Source organism: Oryctolagus cuniculus, chromosome 7 (genome assembly GCF_964237555.1).
Source record: "Oryctolagus cuniculus chromosome 7, mOryCun1.1, whole genome shotgun sequence".
NCBI classification, from domain to species: domain Eukaryota; kingdom Metazoa; phylum Chordata; class Mammalia; order Lagomorpha; family Leporidae; genus Oryctolagus; species Oryctolagus cuniculus.
This window is the reverse complement of record NC_091438.1, coordinates 98,739,543-98,763,528: the sequence shown is the minus strand read 5'-3', so window position 1 is coordinate 98,763,528 and position 23,986 is coordinate 98,739,543.

Here is a 23,986-nt window from a genome sequence, read left to right as displayed (position 1 = left end):
ATGGAAGCCATACACCATTTCACTTTAAACCCATTTAAGTATACTTATTAGCAACCTATCCCCTACATTTTAATAGAATTTCCTGTCTCAAAAGTGTCCTGATTTGAATGAGAGATTATTTGAACACCCAGTGTATTAGCCACAATTCTGTTAAACAATTGAATAACTATTTTTTGTTGTTATTTGATTTGAGCTTTTTTTAAATATATGAGGGAAATGAATATACCAACATTATAATATTTTGCTCTAGATATCATTCAATATACAGTTTGGCCTGTCTACCCCAAAGAAAACACATAACAAATAATATGACTATTTTAAAAATATTTTCCAAATGCATTTAAAACTAATAATTTTTAAATGACTACTCTGTATGAGAAATTTATCCAAAATAGCATTATGGCAAGTTTGAGGCCCTATGTAATATATATTTTAATAAACTCATATGCAGATTATTAAAAAAACAGCTGGATATTCTAAGTCATGGTGAATTTTTAAAGCCCATGTTGGAGGAAAATTTAAATATTTAGTAATAGTATGCCTAAAAGGAAGTTGACAACCAATGCTCTCTGATGCCTGGAGGTAAAATAATTCAATATACATCCCTTCAAGCTCCTTATAGACCCTTAGTGCTATAATAAATTCCTCTGCAGAGGATAATTTAAATATATAAGAATATTTAAGTATGATATGATAAAGCAACTGAAATGTAGTAATGGTTCCTTGAAGCAATATTATGTACTAGCCTTCCATGATAGCATGTAAGATTTGCTTATGAAATATATCTGAGAAACAGAACTTAACATGACAAAGTGTTGAGATACCATAATAGAAGCAATATTCTGTCTCTTGAAATATAATGAAGCTCCATTTCATTAAAGTGCAATTGTCAACTTTGGAGAAATGATACAACTTTGTTATGTCAAAATAGCACAAACAAATAGAAGAGAACATGAAATAAAAAAAAAATGTCGGGACAGCAGCATGTATATTTGATAAGATGTCTTCTACCATGACTTTTTCAGAATGGAAAAATATCAAATATGAACCTGGTAGATAGAACCCATTCATTTTATTTTCTTCCAGTCTGTCTGCCCTTACCCCAATACCCTCTCTGTCTCTCATCTCCAGTCCCAAAGTGAAATAAACATAGCTGTCATATGTCACTGTCATAGTGACGATTGCATAAAATCTTAAATGTTTTTGAGCTCTGAAATAAAAGCCTGACCAGTGCATTCTGACTTGAAACCTCATAAATTCTTAAATGTACTGTTCAATAGCAAATGTTCTGAAACCTTCCCAATAATGACTCATGCCACACACACACACAAAGGAAAACAAGAAGAAATGGATGTCTTCATTCTCTTAATAGAAAATGTCAAAAGTTTTATTTTTAATATCTTGGTGTACAGAACGATCTGTCACTTTTGACTGTTCTATGATTTATACATTATCAAAGTTATATGGATGGCCCTTTGGGGTTATAGTCTATTATATACATCTTCATTCACTAAGATTTTACTAATCACTCTTTGAAATATAAGATTAATAATTAGAAATAATTATATGTATTTTTTGAAAACATGCTATGGTGCAATGTAAGGCAAAATACTAGGAATAATTCTGGTAATTCATTTTAATGGGTTATCACAAATAATTTTATATAGACGTGACCTTAAGTAATATTACATCCAACCACTGATTTTTTTCAAATCAAGGAAGGATAGAAGTTAACTTACTTCCCCACATCTCTCCAAAATCTGGTGGCTGAGCTAGAACTGGTACTGCATTTTTCAATTTTTATTCTGTACCCCTTAAGTGACATTATATACCTGTCTGATTGAATGCTCACATAAACCGTGAGGTGAAGTTAGAGTGATCATCAACATTGACATAGGGCAGATGAAGAGTCTAAAACATTGGCTTAAGCAATCTGATCATTTTACAAAGATAACGTGATACACATATGTAATTTATGAATCATGTAAAGAATTTGTGCGGGGCCAGTGCCATGGCTTACTTGGCTAATCCTCCACCTGCGGTGTCGGCACCCCATATGGGCGCCTGGTTCTAGTCCCGGGTGCTCCTCTTCCAGTCCAGCTCTCTGCTGTGGCCCAGGAAGGCAGTGGATCCCAAATGCTTGGGCTCCTGTACCCGCATGGGAGACCAGGAAGAAGCACCTGGCTCCTGGCTTGGGATCGGCGCAGTGCCGGCCATAGTGGCCATTTGGGGAGTGAACCAAGGAAAGGAAGACCTTTCTCTCTGTCTCTCTCTCTCACTGTCTATAACTCTGTCAAATTAAAAAATACACATTGTTCATCATAAATAAATGTATGATGTATATGTTAAAAAAAGAGAGAATGTGTACTTTCAATTATATGCCACAGTGTTTTTGGAGGCCTATTACACCAGCAAGCTATTTTCCCCTAAAATTTCTACATGCACTTGCTGGATCATTGTGCTACCTTGCTCAGAGATAAACAGCATTATGTATAGCACCTCTATGTAAATGATTTGAAAATTTACATATGTTTATTTAACACATAATTTGCAGTGACTCCTGTTGTTGACTTAGCAAATTGACACTCTTGTTTATGGCATCAGTAATCACCCTAGGCTCTTGTCATGAGTTGCCAAGGCTATGGAAGCCTTTTGAGTTCACCAACTCTGATCATATTTAGACAAGGTCATAGTCAAAGTGGAAGTTCTCTTCTCCCTTCAGAGAAAGATACCTCCTTCTTTGATTACCTATTCTTTCCACTGGGATCTCACTCGCAGAGATCTTTCATTTAGGTCTTTTTTTTTTTTTTTCTTTTTTGCCAGAGTGTCTTGGCTTTCCATGCCTGAAATACTCTCATGGGCTTTTCAACCACACCTGCATGCCTTAAGGGTTGATTCTGAGGCCAGAGTGCTGTTTAGGACATCTGCCATTCTATGAGTCTGCTGTGTATCTCGCTTCCCATGTTGGATCGTTCTCTCCCTTTTTGATTCTATCAGTTAGTATTAGCAGACACTAGTCTTGTTTATGTGATCCCTTTGTCTCTTAGTCCTATCAAGAGAATAAATACTTTTGAATTCCCAGGTGATGTCGATGTTGTTGCTTTAGGGACTCTTTTGGTAGCCCTTTTGTAATTGTTTGATTGACCTAATTATTGAGTGAGATTAAATGTGTATGTACAAGTAACAGGTGTTTCCTCATTTTCTTAGTTGCCTCTTTTGATGAACATTTTTGGATGGGTGTTTGGTAATTCAAATTCTATAATTTAAATCTATATTCAAGGTGTGCTCGCAAACATAATAATTGGCTTTTAACTTAAAACAAATTAGATGAAGTGATATGTAAACTATAATCTCTACAACTGTAAAAATATCTGTGCTCTTTTTCACACAACCATATGCGTATTTTTGAGAGAAATATATCTTTAGTGCTTCAGTCACTTCCTATCAATAAATTAATTTAGTCCAAGAATAGCATAAGTTAAATTTTACAAATTGTTTGAGAGCTAAAGAATGTTTATGGCTAGTATGTATCTAAGAATAAAATAAGGTTTCAAAAAACTCTCAGATGTTCAAAACCCATTCACTAAATTATTTGAAATAAAGAAAAAATAAAATACAACAGAATTAAATATAGAGTTGAAAAAAAAAACAAGAGTAAATGTGACTTCCAAAGATTGATACACAAAGATGAAGAAAGTGAATAGAATCTAGTATTTTCTGTAATATCTGCAGGAAGTACACAACAGAAGCCTACCACAGATTATTAAATGTCTGTGTGGATAGTAGAACAGTCCTACTCTCCAAGAAAAATTCTTCTTCCGTTGCTAAATTAAAACTATGGGGGATATTAACTTTATTTCTTACATGTTCAATATTGTTTTGAAAAGGCATTATAATAATATTAAAGGACAGTTATTCTACATACTGCATATATATAAACATACTAAATACTCATAAGTTTGTGAAGTACCAACTAGTATAATACTTAACTCTTTAAATAGAAGAATCTGAAGCACAGTAAAATTAATGTTGTTGTGTGGTTATGTAGTAAAAGATGGAACTATGTTTAAAACTCCAGGGAGACTAGGACCCACATACTTTTTGTATTCAGCTGCACAATGGAGGCAGTAAAAAAGACTAGTGTGGATAGAACAGTTAATGAATCAAACAGTATAGTCAGGAGAACTGGTAGAAATATGGATAGCTATGTGGAAAGCTTATGGAAACTGTGTGGAAGCTTATGTTTGCCCTTTGGCTTTAAATTTGAGACCAGAACCCTATGAAGGGTTTTGAGTAAAAGATATAATCTAACATATTTAAAATGCCCACTTGCAATGTCATTTGATGGAAGTATGTAATTCCTTCTAAATAACTAGTGCAAGCATTCTGAATTAAACTACTTGTAATGATTAAACTTTTAATATGGCCTAGATTGTATGCTCTCTATTGAGAAATATTAGCAAAATAAAAAATAATGAATCTAGATCTTTGCTATTATGGGCCTGGACATTTTTCCAGGAACACTCATTATGCTGGGGATGCTTCTCTGTCTCCTTGTTGCTAGCCTCCACTCTCTTCTATTTCAAACTTGTTCTGTATAATTTGGCAAATTTAGCAATTCTTGAACATGATTTTTCCTTTGGTATTCTCTGGTTTAAAGTCTTTCAGTGTCTTCTAGTTGTCAAATATGTGTACTTTAGTGTAGACATTAAAGTTCCAATTAGATTTACTCCTTTTTTTACTTTCTTACATAAGTGTAATATACATGTAAATGATTATATTAAATGGTGAATTTTCACAAACTTAATGCATCATATAAATTACCTTTCAGATAAAGAAAAAACATGCCCAGTAACACATTGGCTTCTCTGATACCTTTTCTCAATCACCACCACCACCCAATGCACAAAAAATGTAGGCATTGTCTTAATTTCTAACATGATGCATATAGAAATGCAAATGAAATACATAAAAAATTAGTAGTCCTTTGTATCTTATACTGGGTATATACATATATAGTGCACATATATATTCATATGCTTTTGTTTATAGTTTACAAAATTATGAGTTTGAGATTTATTCACATAGTTGTATGTCAGTGTAGCTAAATTACCATCTCTGCATTATTCCATAATGTAAATATACAGAATTATGTTTATCAAGTGTTCTGATAGCATTTTATTGGGTTTAGTTGCCAGTTTGAGGCATTATAAATTGTGATACTATAAATATTATTGCATATATCTTTTGATTAACATGCATAGGTTGCTGTGGGATTTATAACTGAGATGAAATTTCTGGGTCAGGATGTTTGCACATGCTCATATTTGGTAGGTACTATCAATTGCACTTTTCACCAGCAATGTGGGAAAGAACCAGTTGCTCAACATCTGTGATAAATTAAACACCAACCGAATTTCTTCAATATTCTTCCCAGGTGTGTGTGGAGTACACTCTTACCATTGAATCTTGGCGGAAATTGTGACTGCACTGCTGAAATAAAATGATAGAAGTGATGCTTAGCCAAATTTTTGGACTCAGAACCTATGAAATTAGCCATTTCTCCCACATATGACATGCAAAGAACATGAGACTCCCAAGTAGTCATTTTAGATTTGAATATCTTGAGAGTGAAGTGATGGTGAGAACTTGTACACATTTTCTAGGTGACAGTCCCAATAAAATCCTGATTTCCAATCATTCCCACCAAGGAACCCAGCCATGAGACAATACATTGAGGACCCTCCAGTACAGCCTACTGCCTTACCAGATCTTGCTAACCAAGAGTTTCTAGGCCTTCTGTGTTAGCCAATTCAGGCTGCTGCAACTACACATCATAGACTGTGTGACTCAGGATACTAGCCATCAAGTAAAAAAGCATAAAATCCTGTCTTTTGCAACAAAATACATATAACTGGAAAGCATTATACTTAGCGAAATAAGCCAGTCCCAAAATACCAAATACAACATTTTCTCTGATCTATTGTACCAAATGTATTGTATTGGAGTGAAATTGACATTTTGAGCTTTGATGATTGTTTACAGACCTTGTCTCTACTGTTCTGTTTTTTTTTTAAGATTTTTATTTATTTATTTGAGAGTCAGAGTTACACACAGAGAGAGAAGAAGAGGTAAAGAGAGAGAAAAAAATCTTCCATCTGCTGGTTCACTCCTGAAGTGGCCACAACAGCTAGAGCTGTGCCGATGTGAAGCCAGGAGCCAGGAACTTCTTCCAGGTCTTCCGCGTGGGTGCAGGCACCCAAGGACTTAGGCCATCTTCCACTGCTTTCCCAAACCATAGCACAGAGAAGGATCAGAAGTAGAGCAGCTGGGTCTCGAACCAGTGCCCATATGGGACACCGGCATTGCAAGTGGTGGCTTTACCCATTACGCCACAGTGCCGGTCCCCCTTGTCTCTACTGATAAGGAACAGTGTCCTTGGGTTATTTAGAGTTTTATTCTTTTATCTTCATTTCTCATAAATGAGGATTCTAGTAACTTTTTTTTATTACCTAGCTTATGTGGAGGTACAAAAATATTTTCTGGGGCCAGCACTGTGGCATAGCAGGTTAAAGCCCTGGCCTGAAGGGCTGGCATCCATGTGGGCACCAGTTCTAGCCCTGGCTACTTATCTTCCAATCTAGCTCTCTGCTATGGCCTGGGAGAAGTGTAGAAGATGGCCCAATTCCTTGGGCCCCTAAGCCCGTGTGGGAGACCTGGAAGAAGCTCTTGGCTCCTGGCTTCAGATGGGCTCAGCTCCAGTTGCTGCGGCCACTTCGGGAGTGAACCAGCAGATAGAAGACCTTTCTGTCTCTACCTCTCTCTGTAACTCTGTCTTTCAAATAAATATAATAAATCTTTAAAAATAATATATTCTTGCTACAGCTTACTTGACTAATCCTCTGCCTGCAGCCCCGGCACCCCAGGTTCTAGTCCTGGTTGGGGCATTGGATTCTGTCCCGGTTGCTCCTCTTTCAGGCCAGCTCTCTGCTGTGGCCTGGGAAGGCAGTGGAGGATGGCCCAAGTGCTTGGGCCCTGCACCCCATGAGAGACCAGGAGAAAGCACCTGGCTCCTGGCTTCGGATTGGTGCAGCGCACCGGCCGTAGCGGCCATTTGGGGGGTGAACCAATTCAAAGGAAGACCTTTCTCTCTGTCTCTTCTCTCTCTTACTGTCTAACTCTGCTTGTAAAAAACAAAAATAATAATAATATTTTCAAATTGTCTTCAAAATTTTTTGAATATTGCCAAGTGTTTTACTGCATCCATCAAGCTGATAATATAGATTTTATTATTTTTGATATTATTAATTACGTTGTTATTTTAGAGTGATAATTAAAACATTTTCTTCTGGATATATTACATGTGGGCATGGTATATTATATTGTTAAATGTTTCACATGCAATTTTATAGCATATTATTATGAAACGAGGAATATTATTTTGTAGCTTTCTCTTTCTCTTGAAGTATAATATTCTGGATTTGGTAAAGTGTTGCATGTCTCCATAGAATGAATGTGAAGAATTATCTTTGTAATTTTGTTTCAGAGTTTGTGCAGAATTTATTTTTTATTTCCAAGAATTGGTAGAATTCACCAGAGAATTTATCTGAGTCTGCAACTTTCTTTGTACAGGGTTCTTAACTACACACTCAATGTTTTTAATAGGTGCAGGGCGATTCAGGTCATCCACCCCATTTAAGTAAGCTTGATTCATTTGTGTTTTTAATGAATTTGCTTATTTTATAAGTTGTCAAATACATCAGAATAAACTTGCTTGTAACATTTCCCTATGATCCCTTCTAAATACATAGCACCTGGACGGTTATCCTACTTGTAATATACATCTGTTTCCTGTAACATGTCTGACCAGAAAGTTATCCAAAACCATTGCTTTTCTCAAAACTGTCTTTCAGCTTCATTCTTTTTCTTAATCATTTATCTTGCTACTCCTCATTATATATTTTAATATTGTTTTCTGCATATATCTTATTCTGGATTGAGTATTTTAATTTGAATTATCTTGTTCTTGATTTGTATTTTTTGTATTCAGTTATTTGAGAGTTTATATTATTCATTTCAAATTCTTCTGAGCTGGTTTTAAGATAATATTACACTCAACAAATAGGAAAATATTAAAAATTATACTTTTATTTCTTCTCACCTACTTTTTTGTGCTATTGTGAAACACTTCTATTATAAACACCATCAATGATATATTTTTGTTGTTTTACTTAAATAACTAAGTATTTTTTAAATAGAAATAGATGAGGGGCAAAACAAAACTATTAGCTACATTCTTAACATTCTGGAGTGCCCTACATACACCTGTGTCCAGATTTCTACACACTATTTTGTTTTTCTTCTTCTTCTTTTATGGCCTTTTTTTTTGATATACTAATAATAAGTACTTTCAGTATTTGTGTGTCTGAATAAAAAAACAATTCTGGTATTATTTTCTTTTTCCTACTTTGCATTATATTTTATTGTATTAAAGTTTTTAAATTATCATACTACTTTCACATTTTTCTATATGCCCCTGTGAATTTTTAAACATATATAGGGTGATAGCAACATAAACACTTTGTAGAACACAAAGCAGAGTCCCCACTTCATTTTTATCTTTTAATTTAAAATTTTATTTATTATTGTTATATTTATACTTATATGCATGATATGTGCACATATACATACTCAAGAAATTACTTAAAACTATTGAAATTCAGATAACAAACATGTTGAGCTTTATTAGGAAAGATACAAAAATATAAGTGATTAAAAGCATAGCTATTTTAAATTTAGTTTAGATAATCCCAATATCTGAAATGTGTCTGTTTTTGTCTCTTTCACTGTCCATTGCTTTCCTGTTTTTCTTTTTTTTCCTCAGATTACTTCCCCTTGGAATCCTTATCTTGAGTGTGTTCTGCTTTGATATCCCAAGTAATGTTGGAAACCAAATTTCCAGTTTCCTAACATTAGAAAATGCTCTCAGAGAGAAGAATGTTTTGCTTCTTAGCACTGAGTTGCCCTTCTGGCATCCTGATTTCCCTCACATTTTTTATCAATAATATGTTTAAAATATCCTAAGATGGAATTCTTATAACATATGCTTGAGTTTTAAATATTTTAGGAGAAAATACATTCATATACCACACCATATTTTCATATATTCATATATATTGTTTTCTTATAGATTGTTACTGTATCATATTTTCATCAGTTTAGGCATTCTTATTTTGAAATAATACATTTGCAGGGTGACATTTTTACTTAAAAAAATTCAACAAAAATAAGGGGAAAAAATCTCTCCATCCACCAATAGCATCTTGTTCCCACTACTCCAATACGGCATTTTTATTCTGGCCCCATTTTCCTCCAAATCTCTGATTTTCCTCTAAGGATTTTCTGTTACAGTTGTTACCATGTCCTTCGTGCAACTTTTAAATTAATATTGTGTTAAGGGATATTTTCCGAGCTCCTCCTACAGAAACAGTATGTACCACGGCTGTGCGAGGACAGAGAGCGTGCCCCCTGCCTCTCCCCCGCTGCTGAGTGCAGCTTCTACACATCATGGACCTTCAGTAATGTTTGCTCTCCTGAATGAGATTACAGGAATTTTAAAGAGAAACGCTTTCTCAGATATTTAATGCTTTCTGCCATATCACCTGCCATTGTCAGGCGCTGAAATTCACTAAAGACTTGCTGAATTCAATGCTGTAGAAGTTGAATTCTGATGAGAAACACAACAGAGAAGGGCCTGTGATATCTGTATGTGGGTTTCAGCCATAGTCTTGTTGTATTCAGCTTGCAGGAATAACAAAGAATTTCCAAAACAATGGATTTGTACCTCAGATTTGTACTCCATGTGTAGACAATCATCCCTCAAGTAATCTTCCTACTTTTACCTTTCTCTCCTTCTAATTAGTTTACAATACCACAGTCAAATTTACCTTCTTAGAAGTTTAATTTGATCATGTCATTCTTCTTATACGCTACAAAATGTTCACCTTAGACTGAAGCCCATTTCCCTTAAAGTGGTCAGGCTGATGTGAGAGAATACCAGACAGGGTGGCTGAAAAGGCAGGCATTTATTTCTTACTGTATTTTAAAATATGAGGCTCAAGACCAAGGTGCTGGGTAACTCAGTTCCTGGTAGGGACTTCTGGAGGGCTATCCTTCTACCCTTCACGCCCCAAATGGCCGGAACGGCCAGAGCTGAGCCTATTTGAAGCCAAGAGAGGAGCTTCCTCTGGGTCTCCCATGTGGGTTCAGGGGTCCAAGCGCTTGGGCCATCTTCTACTGCTTTCCCAGGCCACAGCACAGAGCTGGATCAGAAGAGGGGCAGCCAGGACTGCTGGCGCTGCAGTGGAAGATTAACTTACTGTGCCACAGCAGGGCCACTAGAAGGCTTTTCTTGTGTTCTCACATAGTGCAGAAAAAGATCACCTCTTTGTCTTTATTAAAAGATCATTCATCACATAATGACAGTTCCTTTGTCATGTTATTGCTTAAAAACTTTCACTTACAAATACCATCCCAAGATTTACTGGTGCTTTACCATTTGGTAGTTGTTGGAACATAAACATTCAGTCTGTAGAAAAGATATCACATAACATAGCCATGTTACTTCTCTGATCTCTTCTTCTGCCATATACTACTTGCTAAGCTTCTCCCACATTAGCCTCCCTACTCTTGCTTAAATACACTGTATACTTCTCTTTCAAGAATTGTGGAATTTTCTGTATATTGTCTCTAGCAGGAAACATATTCACCCAAATATTATTTTTTTTTTCTGACAGGCAGAGTGAACAGTGAGAGAGAGAGACAGAGAGAAAGGTCTTCCTTCTGTTGGTTCACCCTTCCAACAGCGCGCAGGCACACTACGCTGATCCGAAGCCAGGAGCCAGGTGCTTATCCTGGTCTCCCATGGGGTACATGGCCCAAGCACTTGGGCCATCCTCCACTGCACTCCCGGGCCACAGCAGAGAGCTGGCCTGGAAGAGGGGCAACCGGGACAGAATCCGGCACCCCGACCGAGACTAGAACCCAGGGTGCTGGCGCCGCAGGCAGAGGATTAGCCTAGTGAGCCGTGGTGCCGGCACATCCAAATATCCTATACCTTTCTCGGTCAAATCCTTCATTTCTCTGTTGAAATACTACCTCTGTGATATCTTCCCTCTGCTCAAAGTGGTACTTTATCTATTTATTTAATGTTTATATTTATTTGAAAGGAAGAGACAGAGACAGACAGAGACCTCCAGGGCCCTAGAACTCAACTTGAGTGTCAGGAATGTGTGGCAAGGACCCAAGTATTTGAGCTGTCATCTGTTGCACCCCATGGTGCACACTAACAAGAAGCTGGAATCAGAAGCGGAGCTGGGACTCAAACCCTCAGACTCCAATACCGAATGCGACAAATACTTAACCCCAAAAGTGGTATTATTCACCTCATCATTTCTTCCTTAGCCCTTCATCAGCTTGGTGTTGTACTTATTTATTATCTCTTTTAGTTTTTATTTTTAAACTAAATTTATGATCTTGCGTATGTAGCATATAATTTGTTCACTAGCATGTGTGCCAGCACCTGATAACTGAGAGTGTTAACTGCTCAGTAAGTATTTCTTAAAGATATGAATGAACAAATGAACGGATGTTTAGTATCATTGTACTGTGGACTCTGGTTTTGAATTGCATTATGGTTTTCTCTAAAGTCTAAAGCAACTTTGCAAAAATATTATTAGCTCAAAATTATAGAAAATGAAATCAAGAAGTTCAGAACCATGCTCAAGGCTACACTAAAAAAATAATAGCAATAATAATTAGCAAGTTTGAGCTTCACACAAGAGTCTTTTCTCTTTTCAAGCTCAAATCTTTTCCTTTGTATCATGCTGAGATGGGAATTGAATGCAAAGAATTTAACACTGTTCTGATAATTTTACAGTATCATTTAACATTAGCTTCTGGTCTGTATGTGTCATTATATAAAGAAATAATCCTATGGCAAAGGATTTTAAAACTCACACCACACATTATAGTAAATGATAAAAATCTGAAATTGAAAGAAAATAAAGCTGTTTGCAATTCAGTTAGATTCTGTATAGCACTGGGATAATAACACTTTAATGAAAGAAAGTTATTATACGCTGCATTTTTAGGTCTCAACCTTGACATTTGCGACGATACAGTGGGCTTCATATTCTGAGATGCACACCTTGAGACTTGTTTGTAAGGAAGCCTTCTCTTCCACAAACATTCACTTTGAATGAATTGGTCAACCTGCATGGTGCTATAATTCATGGGAAATATCACAAAGGAATAAAATTACTATCAAGACCAGAATTCCAAAAGGAATTATTTTGCAATTTTATCACATGCTTAGTGAACTGTCACTTTTCTCTCTGCATCTCATATAGTCCAGGTACTTTGGATTTTTTACCTAAAATATGAGAATGAATAAACCTGTACTTAGAGTTGGATGCAATTTCTAAACTCTTTTTTCTCAAGTGGTGATTGATTACAAAATTTGTTATAAAATGAATTAATTCTCTGGTTCTCCTTAGATGATCATATTATGAATATCTTAACTATACGTTTATGATTTTTATTTTATTGGCTAGTAGATATATGTTTTTGATGATCCTGCCATGTGAATGTTTAATAGATCCCAAATTTGACTCAATTTAATTCAATTCGAAAGTAGTTTCGGGGTTTTTGGCCTTTGGAAGGCATTTTCTTACATGCTTTTGGATCATCCAGTAGGATGGAAAAAAGGTGAGTGATACACACAGAAACTAATCCAAAGCATTTACACTCTTAACTAATGAGGACCAAGGATGCACTTGATCAACCTCAAATCATGTGTTCAACTTCACCATTGTTCAGACTGCTGGACTTTAAACTATTTTTGTAAAATTATTGACATACATAAACAAACACATAAAGTTATCTCTAACCAATAAGAAGAGTCAAAGTTAAGGTTAATCAGTAGAAGGCTTGGTTTACCTACCTAAATAACAATCTTAAAAATGCTGAACCTGAAGTACGTAGTATTTTGCTTGAGATTTTATTAAAACCACATGATATGAAAACATGTATGTATCTTTCTACTTAATTTGACTCTCTTTTAATTTAGATTATCTTCTTGACAGGCTTTGCTTCCTCTGGGGAAGGATCTGAGCATTTGATGAGCGAATTGAAAAACTCAAGTACAGCTATGGTGAATCCATCTTCAATTTGACATTTACTCTCAACTAAATTGGAGATGCCATTAACCATCTCTCCCTACTTTCTCGTTATCTGTTTCCATATTTATCTATCATATTTTAAAGCACAGTTTAAAAGCTTAGATAACTTGAAAAGAATTTCCCTCTAGGAAATTAACCTGTCTGGCTCTGAGTATATACATATATAATGGATATATATTTAGCTTACAATAATTTAAAATATAATACAAGAGGAAATGCTTTCTAAAAAAATGAAAACATTTTAAAAGATTATGAGTATTCTCCATAGACAGGAGATATTATCTGAATGTTGATACAACTCTAAATATTATATATAATTACATGATTTTGAAAATAGGTAGGTTTGGTCATTCTAAATTGAAGAATTAATTAGTGGTAACATATCAAAGGTTTGAGGAGTCAACCACAGGAGAAAAAAAAATGATTTTTACAAAGTCACTGAAAGACTCATGAAATATAAAATAACTTACCCAAGATCATATGTTACCCATTAATTCGCCATCATCCATTCATTCCTCTATATAAATTCCTCCATCTGTCCAGCCACTCAGAAAGCATAAACTAAACACAAATATTGCAATAATGAACAAAACATATCTTATGTTTTGAAGGAGGTTACCAGATCCAGCAAAGAGCCTGGATAGTAGCAAAGCGTTTTATTTTTATTTATTTATTTACTTATTTGACAGATAGAGTTAGACAGTGAGGGAGAAAGACAGAGAGAAAAGTCTTCCTTTAGTCGGTTCACCCCCTAAATGGCTGCTACAGCTGGAGCTATGCTGATCCAAAGCCAGAAGCCAGGTGCTTTCTCCTGGTTTCCCATGCAGGTGCAGGGGCCCAAGCACTTGGGCCATCCTCCACTGTCCTCCCTGGCCACAGCAGAGAGCTGGGCTGGAATAGGAGCAACCGGGACTCAAATCTGGTGCCCATATGGGATGCTGGTGCAGAAGGAGGATTAATCAAGTGAGCCAAGGCTGCGCCGGCCCCTACAATGTGTTTTCAAAAGAGAACTATTTAATATCAACAAACAATTGAGATTCAAAAACAAATATAAGATGCCATGTGCAAAATCCCTCAATCTCTTCAGAAACATACACTTAATTTAGTTATTCTAGTTAGCTAGTTTAAGGTTCTTCTGCCATTAAAATAATATGATTTCATAGTTTTCTCTATCCATCTGGAGACCATTCTTTTCAATGAAGTGGAGAAACCTCAAGAGGCACTTGTTTGTGAATCATTTACACTTTGGCATCCTTTTTATATTTGAATTTAGTGAAAGACACTGCTTGTATACAAGGATGGAAAAGATGATTCTTCTCCCAAACTGTTCAAAATCTAATAGGGATGATAAATTTTAATATGAGAGTTACATATGTGCAAATGCATAAGCTTAGGAGAGATGAATTCTACTGAAAAAGGCAAGAAATGGTTTGAATAGAGACCCACTCCCAAGCAAACTTTTCTGTTAGTTCAATTCTATTTTTAATTTGCAATTAATTTTACCATCTCAGTCTCTATTGTTGTGTTTATTCAATAAAATGGATTGAATATTCACAACTAAACAGAGTCTGTCATAATCACAAGGTGTATAAAAAAGGGAAAAGAAAACTTGTGCCTTGAAAAATCTAGCATAGCAAGGTCAGAAAAGAAACAATTTCTGAGTCCTATTCGGGCCTTACTACATGCTAAAGCTCTACAAGCACACCAGCAAGAAAATAACACAAAATCCTTATCTTGGAGCTTGTATTCTAATAAGATAAAACAGGCAATGAAAAATTATGGATAATAAACTCATTATTTCATATAAGATGTTGACAGGCCATTGGAAAAGCTATTATAATGGTATTTCTGAATTGCTATGATATCATGGCTGAGTAACCATCAGATGGGAAAACAACTGATAATCAAAGGCTTCCTAAGATGAGTTTTGAAAGCTCAATAAGAATTATGTGGGCCAGTGTTGTGGGATAGTGAGCTAAGCTATCCCCTAGAGCACTGGCATCTCATATCAGAGAGCCAGTTGGAGTTCCAGCTGCCTACCTTCTGATTCAGTTACCTGGTAATGCACTTTGGAAGGCAGCCGAATCTGGACCATGTACTTATGCCTCTGCCATCTATGGGGGTGACCTAGACGTGTCTCTTACCTTCAGCCTCGCTGAGTCCTGGCTGTGTGGACCTTGGGGTGTGAACCATCTCTCTCACTCGGTGTTTCAAATAAATTAAATCTTAAAAAATAAAAATAATTATGTAATTGTTAAATGAGGGGAAGAATATGTTATATAGGGAGAACAGTCCCTGTATCATTCAACTTTCTTAGGACCTTTGAATAGCATAGAAGGGCATAAAAATTTTCCTGTGGCTTTCATGAGAAACAAGGACATACTCACCAGACTTGTAAAGCAGCTGAGATACTGGAGGCAATGCTGTACCTGGTTATCATTAAGTATGAAGCTGATCTCTGAGGGCCATGGTAGGACTGCAGATGGAGCAGTTACTAGGCTCTAAAAGACTAGGAGTGGTACACCTCAAGCAGATTAGATTGCAGAAGTGAAACCAACCTGGTCAAATGGCCACAACAGCCAGTACTGGGCCAGCCTGAAGCTAAGAGCCAGGAGTCTCTTTCAGGTCTCCCACAGGCAAGCAGGGGCCCAGGCACTTGAGCTATCTTCTGTTGTGTTCCCAGGAGCATTAGCAGGGAGATGGATTGGAAGTTGAGCAGTTGGGACTCAAACCGGTGCCTATATAGGATTCGGAGTCACAGGCTACAACTTTACCTTATAAACCACAATGCAGGTCCCATATTTCTCCACTCTTTGTTCATTATTAATACTACTGCTACAAGCAATTGAGTACAATCCTTTGGTAGACTTAAATTTTTGCTTCTCTCTGATATCAAGGTGTAGAATTTCTAGGTCACAGGGCAAGTAATTTTTAAACAAATATAAAATTGTCATCTTTCAAAATGCACCATTTTAACTTCTATTAGCAATATAGGAGAATTTACTGCCCCTTGTTCTTGCCAACAATCAACATAATCAGCATTTTCTAAATCATCCTCCTCAGTGAGAATAAATGGCAGGCTTGTGATTTATTTGGCAATTTTTGATAATTCAATGGTGTTTATCACTTTTTATGTTCTTATTAATCATGCTTATATATATGCATATATATATACACATATATTTATAAAGATTTTTTTTTATTTGAAAGTTAGAGTTCCATAGAGAGAGAAAGGGAGAGTCAGAGAGATCTTCCATCCACTAGTTTACTTCCCAGATGGCTGCAATGGTCAGAGCTGGGCCAATCTGAAACCAGAAGGCAGGAGCTTTTCTGGGTCTCCCACGTGGGTGGAGGGGACCCATCACTTGGGCCATTCTCTGCGGCTTTCCCAGACACATTGGCATGGAGTTGGACTGGAAGAGGAGCAGCAGGATCTCCAACCAGCACGCATATTAGATGCTTGAGCTTCAGGCAGTGGCTTTACCTGCTACTCCATCTATATAATCTTTTCTGAAATGTCTAAATTTTGCTTGTTTTAATTACTATTTTCATTAAGTGTGATCTCAGTCACATCCAAATTTCTTCAGTTCTCGATCCTCTCTTCAGTTTCAGAGAATCCATTTTAAAAAACCCTTCTTTCTTTGCAAGAGTTAGAACTTAATATTATGAGACAGTTTGTTTTTTAAATTAGTATCAATGTTACTAACTAAAAATTAAGTATATTCTTCTCTTTTTATAAATGCTTGATTTTTCAATATAATCGTGTAATTATGAAACAAATATGCTAAATTTTGTTTTAAATTTATATACACAGAAAAACAGTTACCATGACCTCAATGCATAAAAATATTCTTAAAATATCATAGTTCCCTTAAAAATTAGAATTCACGGTGGTAACGGAGAAAGCAAACACATATGAAAACTTTGCCTATTCCTCACATCTTTTAATAACAACTGCTCTCTGATCTAGGTCAATAGTTCTATCATACATCTTTTTTTTTTCCCTGCAGCTTTTTATTACTAAAAAAAAAAAGTGCTCCCATATAATTGCTAGAATGAAATACACACAAAACATATATGGTTAAGAACTGTTTTAACAGCACGATGCTGAGTGAAGCAACACATTGTTCAGGGGTCACACTGCTTGCTTACATAAAATAAAGTACCCATAATGTGCGTAAGTTATATGGTTGCCTAAATGAAGCATTCACATCTCCCAAACTCATGTTTTTTAAAAATCTTATAAATATAAATATATCAAATATTAAGAAGACTGAACACTCAGATAAATTATTTGTGCTTCCTTTTTTAGTTTTGGATTTTTAACATACTATTCTCTGTACTGAATGATACAATGTCTTACCATATTGAGTTTGAATGATATACTAATGATTCAAATTTTTGTTTTTAGTTCTTAGGGTAGTGACTAACAGAAAAAATGTTTACCCTATAGCTATGTGAGGTAGATATTGTGTGTTACAGAAAAAGGGACGATTCAGAAAGATCAATTGCTTGCCCAAAGTCATACAATTGGTACAGAATTTAAATCATCTGTCTGTTAAATCCACATCATTTTGACTATAATAGTGCTATCACTATTAAAAGGATACACTAATTGAAGTTAGATTAAACATCAATAGTACCTCAAAATTAGTTATTTAGTGTAGCTTAAAATTATGATAAAATATATGTAGAAAAAAGAATAAATCCTGGAATTATATTTTAATTGGAACAGTGGGCCTTAAATTCATTCATGATTTCTCCCCAATCAAAATTGTCTTATCTCATATAGGAAAAAAATATTTTTGTAATAAAAGTTAATTATTTATTTGTTTGTTAGGCAGAAAAACAGAGGGATTTCCCATCCACTGGCTTACTCCCCAGTTATCCACAGTATCAGGGACTGGACCAATCAAAATCCAGGAGCTGAGATCTGAGCTCAATATAGATCTTCCACATCAGTGAAGAGGGACCCCATGGCTTGAGTCATCATGCTATTTCCCAGGGTGTGCATCAGCAGGAAAGTAAACTGAAAGCAGGGCTAGGACTCAAATCCAGGAACTCTACTGCAGGATGCTGGTGTCCCAAACAGCATCTTAACCTCTACACCAAATACCTACTCTTCCGTTATTTTAGTGGCAAGAATCTCTATTTCATGATAATGAATTGCATTGCCACTCCTTTAATTTCATTAAGATAATTTTGTGTACACTAGACAAATGATTTTAGAACTTACTGATTCTTTGTTAAAGACTTTATTTATTTGAAAGAGTTACAGTGAAAAAGGGAGAGGCAGAGAGAGAGAGAGAGAAAGCGCTCTTCTATCTGATGGTTTACTCCCCAAATGGCCTCAATAACTAGGGCTGGGCCAGACCGAAACCAGGACCCAGGGGCTTCATCTGAGTCTTCCACTTGGGTACAGAGCCCACACAGTTGGGTCCTCTCTGTTGCCCTCCCAGGCACATTATAGCAGGGAGTTGGATCAGAAGTGGAGCAGCCAGGACTCAAACCAGTGTCCAAATGGGATGCTCGTGCTGCAGACAGTGGCTTAACCAGCTGGGCCACAGCACCAGCCCCTTGTTGATGTTTCTTAAAGATTTAATGAGATGGAGGTTATAAAACAGGAAAGGAGAATATTGTAGATGAGGTAAAGTCAGTAAAAACTCATTTGATCTAGAATGAAAGAAACAGAACAAATGCTGAAAGTTTCTGAACATTAAATGTCAACAATAAAATCTTAACAAGCATTCCCTTTGTAAGGTGAACAGAACATAAGATTCACAGAGCAGCCATGAGTAAACAAGAGGAAGACTGACTAGGTATCTTTCATTTGCCTCATCAGATGTTCTTTCCACATTTGTGCCTCCTTCCAAACCCACCTCAAGAAACTCGTTCTACCTATCATCATGTGAGCAGGACATTGAGCTCTCTTAACAGCTGGCTTCATTTGGGTGTGTCTGATGGAAGGCACAGAAATAAGCACAGTTAGGAAAGGAGGTAAGGGTGTACACTTCTGTATTCCTGCTTGATCTCCATAGCTGGACTGAATGGAGATCCTCTGGTTTCCTTTCATCTCCTGTATCATCAGCTACTTACTCCCTTCATAACCACTGCCATAGCCAGTCTACCTTAGAGATCTGTGGGGTTTTGCCAGATGAATGTGACTTATCTCAATACCCAATTCTGACTCCTGAAGCACATATGGTACAAAACCAATGACACATAAAGGAATGCAGAGTCTAGTTTACGGATCAGCTATCAAATGGAATAGCCAACTGATTTTGTAACAAGGAAAGTGAAGTACCTATAGGGAGAAATTTCGGAGACACATAAAAGAAAAATCAAGTAAAGAGAATGATATGATAAAAGCTATCCATTGGATGGACAATTTCAAGGAACAGTGTCTGCTTTTACTAGGTGTGGGTAATGATTCTGGGGCCAGGCAAATTAACTTCTGAGTAACTGCCTAGTTTATCCGGCTCATTGTGCAAAAAAAATTAAATATAGAAAGAAAAAGAAGATGAGGGGTCGGAACCATGCCGCAGTAGGTTAATCCTCTGCATGCGGTACCGGCATCCCATATAGACGCCGGTTCTAGGCCTGGTTGCTCCTCTTCCAATCCAGCTCTCTGCTGTGGCCTGGGAAAGCAGTAGAAGATGGCCCAAGTGCTTGGGCCCCTGCACCCACATGGGAGACCAGGAAGAAGCTCCTGGCTCCTGGCTCCTGTCCACTGGCTCCTGGCTTCGGATCGGCACAGCTCCAGCCGTTGCAGTCATTTGGGGAGTGAGCCAAAGGAAGGAAGACCTTTCTTTCAGTCTCTCTTTCTCACTGTATTTAACTCTACCTCTCAAGTAAATAAATAAAATCTTTTTAAAAACAAAAGAAAGAAAAAGAAAATGAACAGTAAGGTAACACATCACCTTGCATTTTGTTCCATTAGACTATCACTTTAAGTTTTCTGCCTCTACATCTGTGAAAGTGCACACTTCACATAAAACATTAAGAATTAAAATTTCCATGAAGTTATGTTTATTAAGGAATGATCTAATACATAAAAATGATGTAGATGTGACAGATAAGTTATGTGTCTTAGTTTCACTCAGATCTTTCCAATTTCATTTCTGCTATTGTTTCTTTGTAATTTTGAGAGATGTGAATATAAACTTTTTTTTTCTTTTTTCATCAGCCAATTTCTCCTACCACTTTTCTAATTTCTTTTATTTATTTTTGGTTTCAGATTTTCTGTATTTCATTTATACAGTTTTAGGAACATAATGCTACTTCCCACACTCCCTTCCTAACATCCTCCCTACTTCTGCCTTTTTTATTTTTCTTTTAATTTTCACAATGGCAGACTTTCAATTTACCTTACACCTCCACTAAATAAAAAATTCAACAGGTACTAAGAAGAAAGGCCACAGTTCCTCAGGAGTATAGACATGGGCTATGAACAATAATAAAATCTCAAGTTGTTAATTTCACTCATATACTTTTTTGTACTCTATATACTAGTTACCATATATCAGAGAAAATATATGATATTTTCTTTTTGGAACTGGCTTATTTAACTAAGCATAATGGTCTCCAAATGCATGTATTTTGTTGCAAAACACAAAATTTCATTCTTATTTACTTATTTGTATGTTTATTTATTTGCAATGCAGTGTGACACAGAGAGAGAGAGAGAAACTATTTGCTGGTTCATTCTTCAAATGCTCTGACAGAATGAGCTGGATCAAATTGAGCCAGGAGCTTGGAACTCCATGTGGTTCTCCATTATAAGTTGCAACCATCCAAGTACCTCGGCTATTTTCTATTGTATTCACTGGTGCATTAGTAGGGAGTTGGACTGGAAGCAGGGTAGCCAGGATTCAAATAAGCATTCCAGTATGGGATGTGTTCCAAGCAGAGGCTTGATCTACTCTACCAAAATGCTCGCCCACTCTTCCTACTTTCTTTTTTTGTTGTTTAAGATTTATTTATTTATTTGAAAATCAGAGCTGCTCAGAGAGAGAAGGAAAGGCAGGGAAAGTGGGAGAGAGAGAGAGAGAGAGAGAGAGAGAGAGAGAGAGATCTTCCATCCGCTGGTTCACTCCCCAATTGGCCAGAGCTGTGCTGATCCGAACAAATCCAGGAGCCAGGAGCTTCTTCCAGGTCTCCCACATGTGGGCAGGGGCCCAGGGACTTGGACCATCTTCAACTACTTTCCCAGGCCATAACAGAGAGTTGGATTGGAAGTGGAGCAGCTGGGACTTGAACCAGAGCACATATGGGATGCTGGTACTGCAGGCGGCAGCTTTACCCACTATGCCACAGTGCCAGCCCCTCTTCCTACTTTCTAAGGAAGTGCTAAACAATAATTTAAAGTTTGAATTGTATTTTCTATAGATCTTTTATGGAATTTAGTACTGGGGAAGGCATTATGGGACAGCAAGTTAAGCCGCTTCTTGGAATGCTTCCATTCCATATCAGTGTGCCTTGGATAGAGTCCCTCTGTTTTTGACTCAGATTACTGCTAATGATCCTGGGAAGCAGTAGATGATAGCCCAAGTATACAAGTTCTGGCAGTCACATGGGAGACACAGATGGAGTTTCTGGATTCTGGCTTCAGCCTGGTCCAACCCTGGGTATTGTAGACATTTGAGATGTTGAACCAGTGGATGAAACATGCCTCTCTCACTCACTATTTTCTTACTCTGTCAGTCACTCGGTTATTCAAATAAATGAATAAATAAATACATCTTTAAAGAATGAAATTTGTTATCAGTAAATTCAGCTTGTGTCATGATGATAGGCAAGCATGCTTCAGAGTTATTAATGTTATATTTCCTATTCTTAATCTGGAATTTAATTACCTTATATTTTAAAATATGATTTGAAATATACACATACACACATTCATATGTGACAAAATACGGCCATATTATGCTTTACTACATACTTGCATATTTTTCACACGCATCTCTTCCATGGTCTTGCATTCTTTTTCACCAGATTAAATTAGTCAACCTTTAGGCCTACTTACAACAAAAACCTTGGACTTCACGCCTTGGCTTCTTAAGTTATATCTTGTTTTCCAAAATTTACAAAATTGACCATCCATTACTGATATAGATTTTTATAAACTAGGAACAGATAGAAACCTAATAAGCACTTTGAAAACAGTTTAGCAGTTTCATAAAAATTTAAATGTACGTCTACCATACGGTCCCTCATTCTACTCCAAGATTTCTCCCCAAGAGAAATGAAAGATACATGTATGCAAAGACTTACACCGGCATGTTTATGGCAAAAACATTATTTTTTCAAAATAGCTCCTGGACTGGCATTGTGGTGCAGTGGATTAAGCTATAGCTTGTAACACTGGTATCTCATATTAAGATGCTTGTTGAGTCCGAGCTGCTCAACTTCTGATTTGGCTTCCTGCTTATGTTCCTGGAAAAATAATTAGATATGACTAAAATACTTGCTAACCATGTGGGAGACCATACAGCTAGAGTTCCTGGTTCCTGGCTTCTGACTGGTCCAGATCTGGCTGTTGAACATTTGAGAAGTGAACCTGCAGATGAAAAATCTCTCTCTCTCTCTCTGTGTGTGTGTGTGTGTGTGTTTGTGTATTTTCTTTGCTCTTTGTCACTGATTTTCAAATATGTGCATACATACATACATACATGCACACATCTAAAAATAATATCTCCAAACAAAAAACTACAGAAAAATCTATCAATATTTGTATGGACATATTCATACAGTAGAATACTGTTTAGTAATAAGAGAAGTGAACTCAATATATTCTGTAACATCGAAGAATCTCAAAATAATTGTGATAAGTGAAAGAAGAAAAACAAAGTATACATGGTATGCTTCCATTTCTATAACATTTTCAGAAATGTAAATTTAGTGTATAGTGACACAAATTACATCTGCTTACCTGGGAATAGAGGGAAGAATGGGAAGCACGGTAAGGGGATTGAAAGTAGATTCACAAAGTAACCTAAGGAAGATTTGGATTTTTTTGTCCTCGGTATAGTGTAGTCGACATGAATCCACTGGATCACATAAAATTATGTGACATGCTATAAGTCCGTTTTCCAGCATACCTGAAATGGCTTAAGACCAGAAATCTGATACAGACAGGTAATTAATTTGGGCTAATAACCACTTTTGAAAAACAGTTTAGGAGTTTATCTTAGCAGTTTATTAGCTCACAAATTCAGTTAATTAATCCATTAATAGTATATCAACAATAATGATTAAAATAAAACTCTGCATTATAGACACTGTGCTAAGATTCTAGTACACATTACCACATGCAATTTTATCATAAAACAGTCCTATATAGTAGATATGAATTTTCCTAATGTATGACTAAGAAACTGAGAGTTGGAGAAATTGGGCACCTTTTTATTAATACTAATGGAGTTGATTTTTTGAACTCATTTATTATTATTTAGAATCTGAGATGTTATTTTAAAATACCAGAGGATTTGATTTTTGAATGCAATTATTTTGATTTTAGATCAGATGTCATATTTTAAGTATTATGTGTATTCAGTAAATTATAAAGACAAATCTGTGTGTGATTTCTAATAAATGCAATGATGATAATCAAGCCATATTATTGGTATGTATTCATAATTCTATGAATTTTACAGGACTACTATATTTTTAAAGATTTTAAAAACTTAGATGGGTATTTTATCTGAGTTGATTCAACAATGATTTGCAAGCAGTCAAAATCAGTG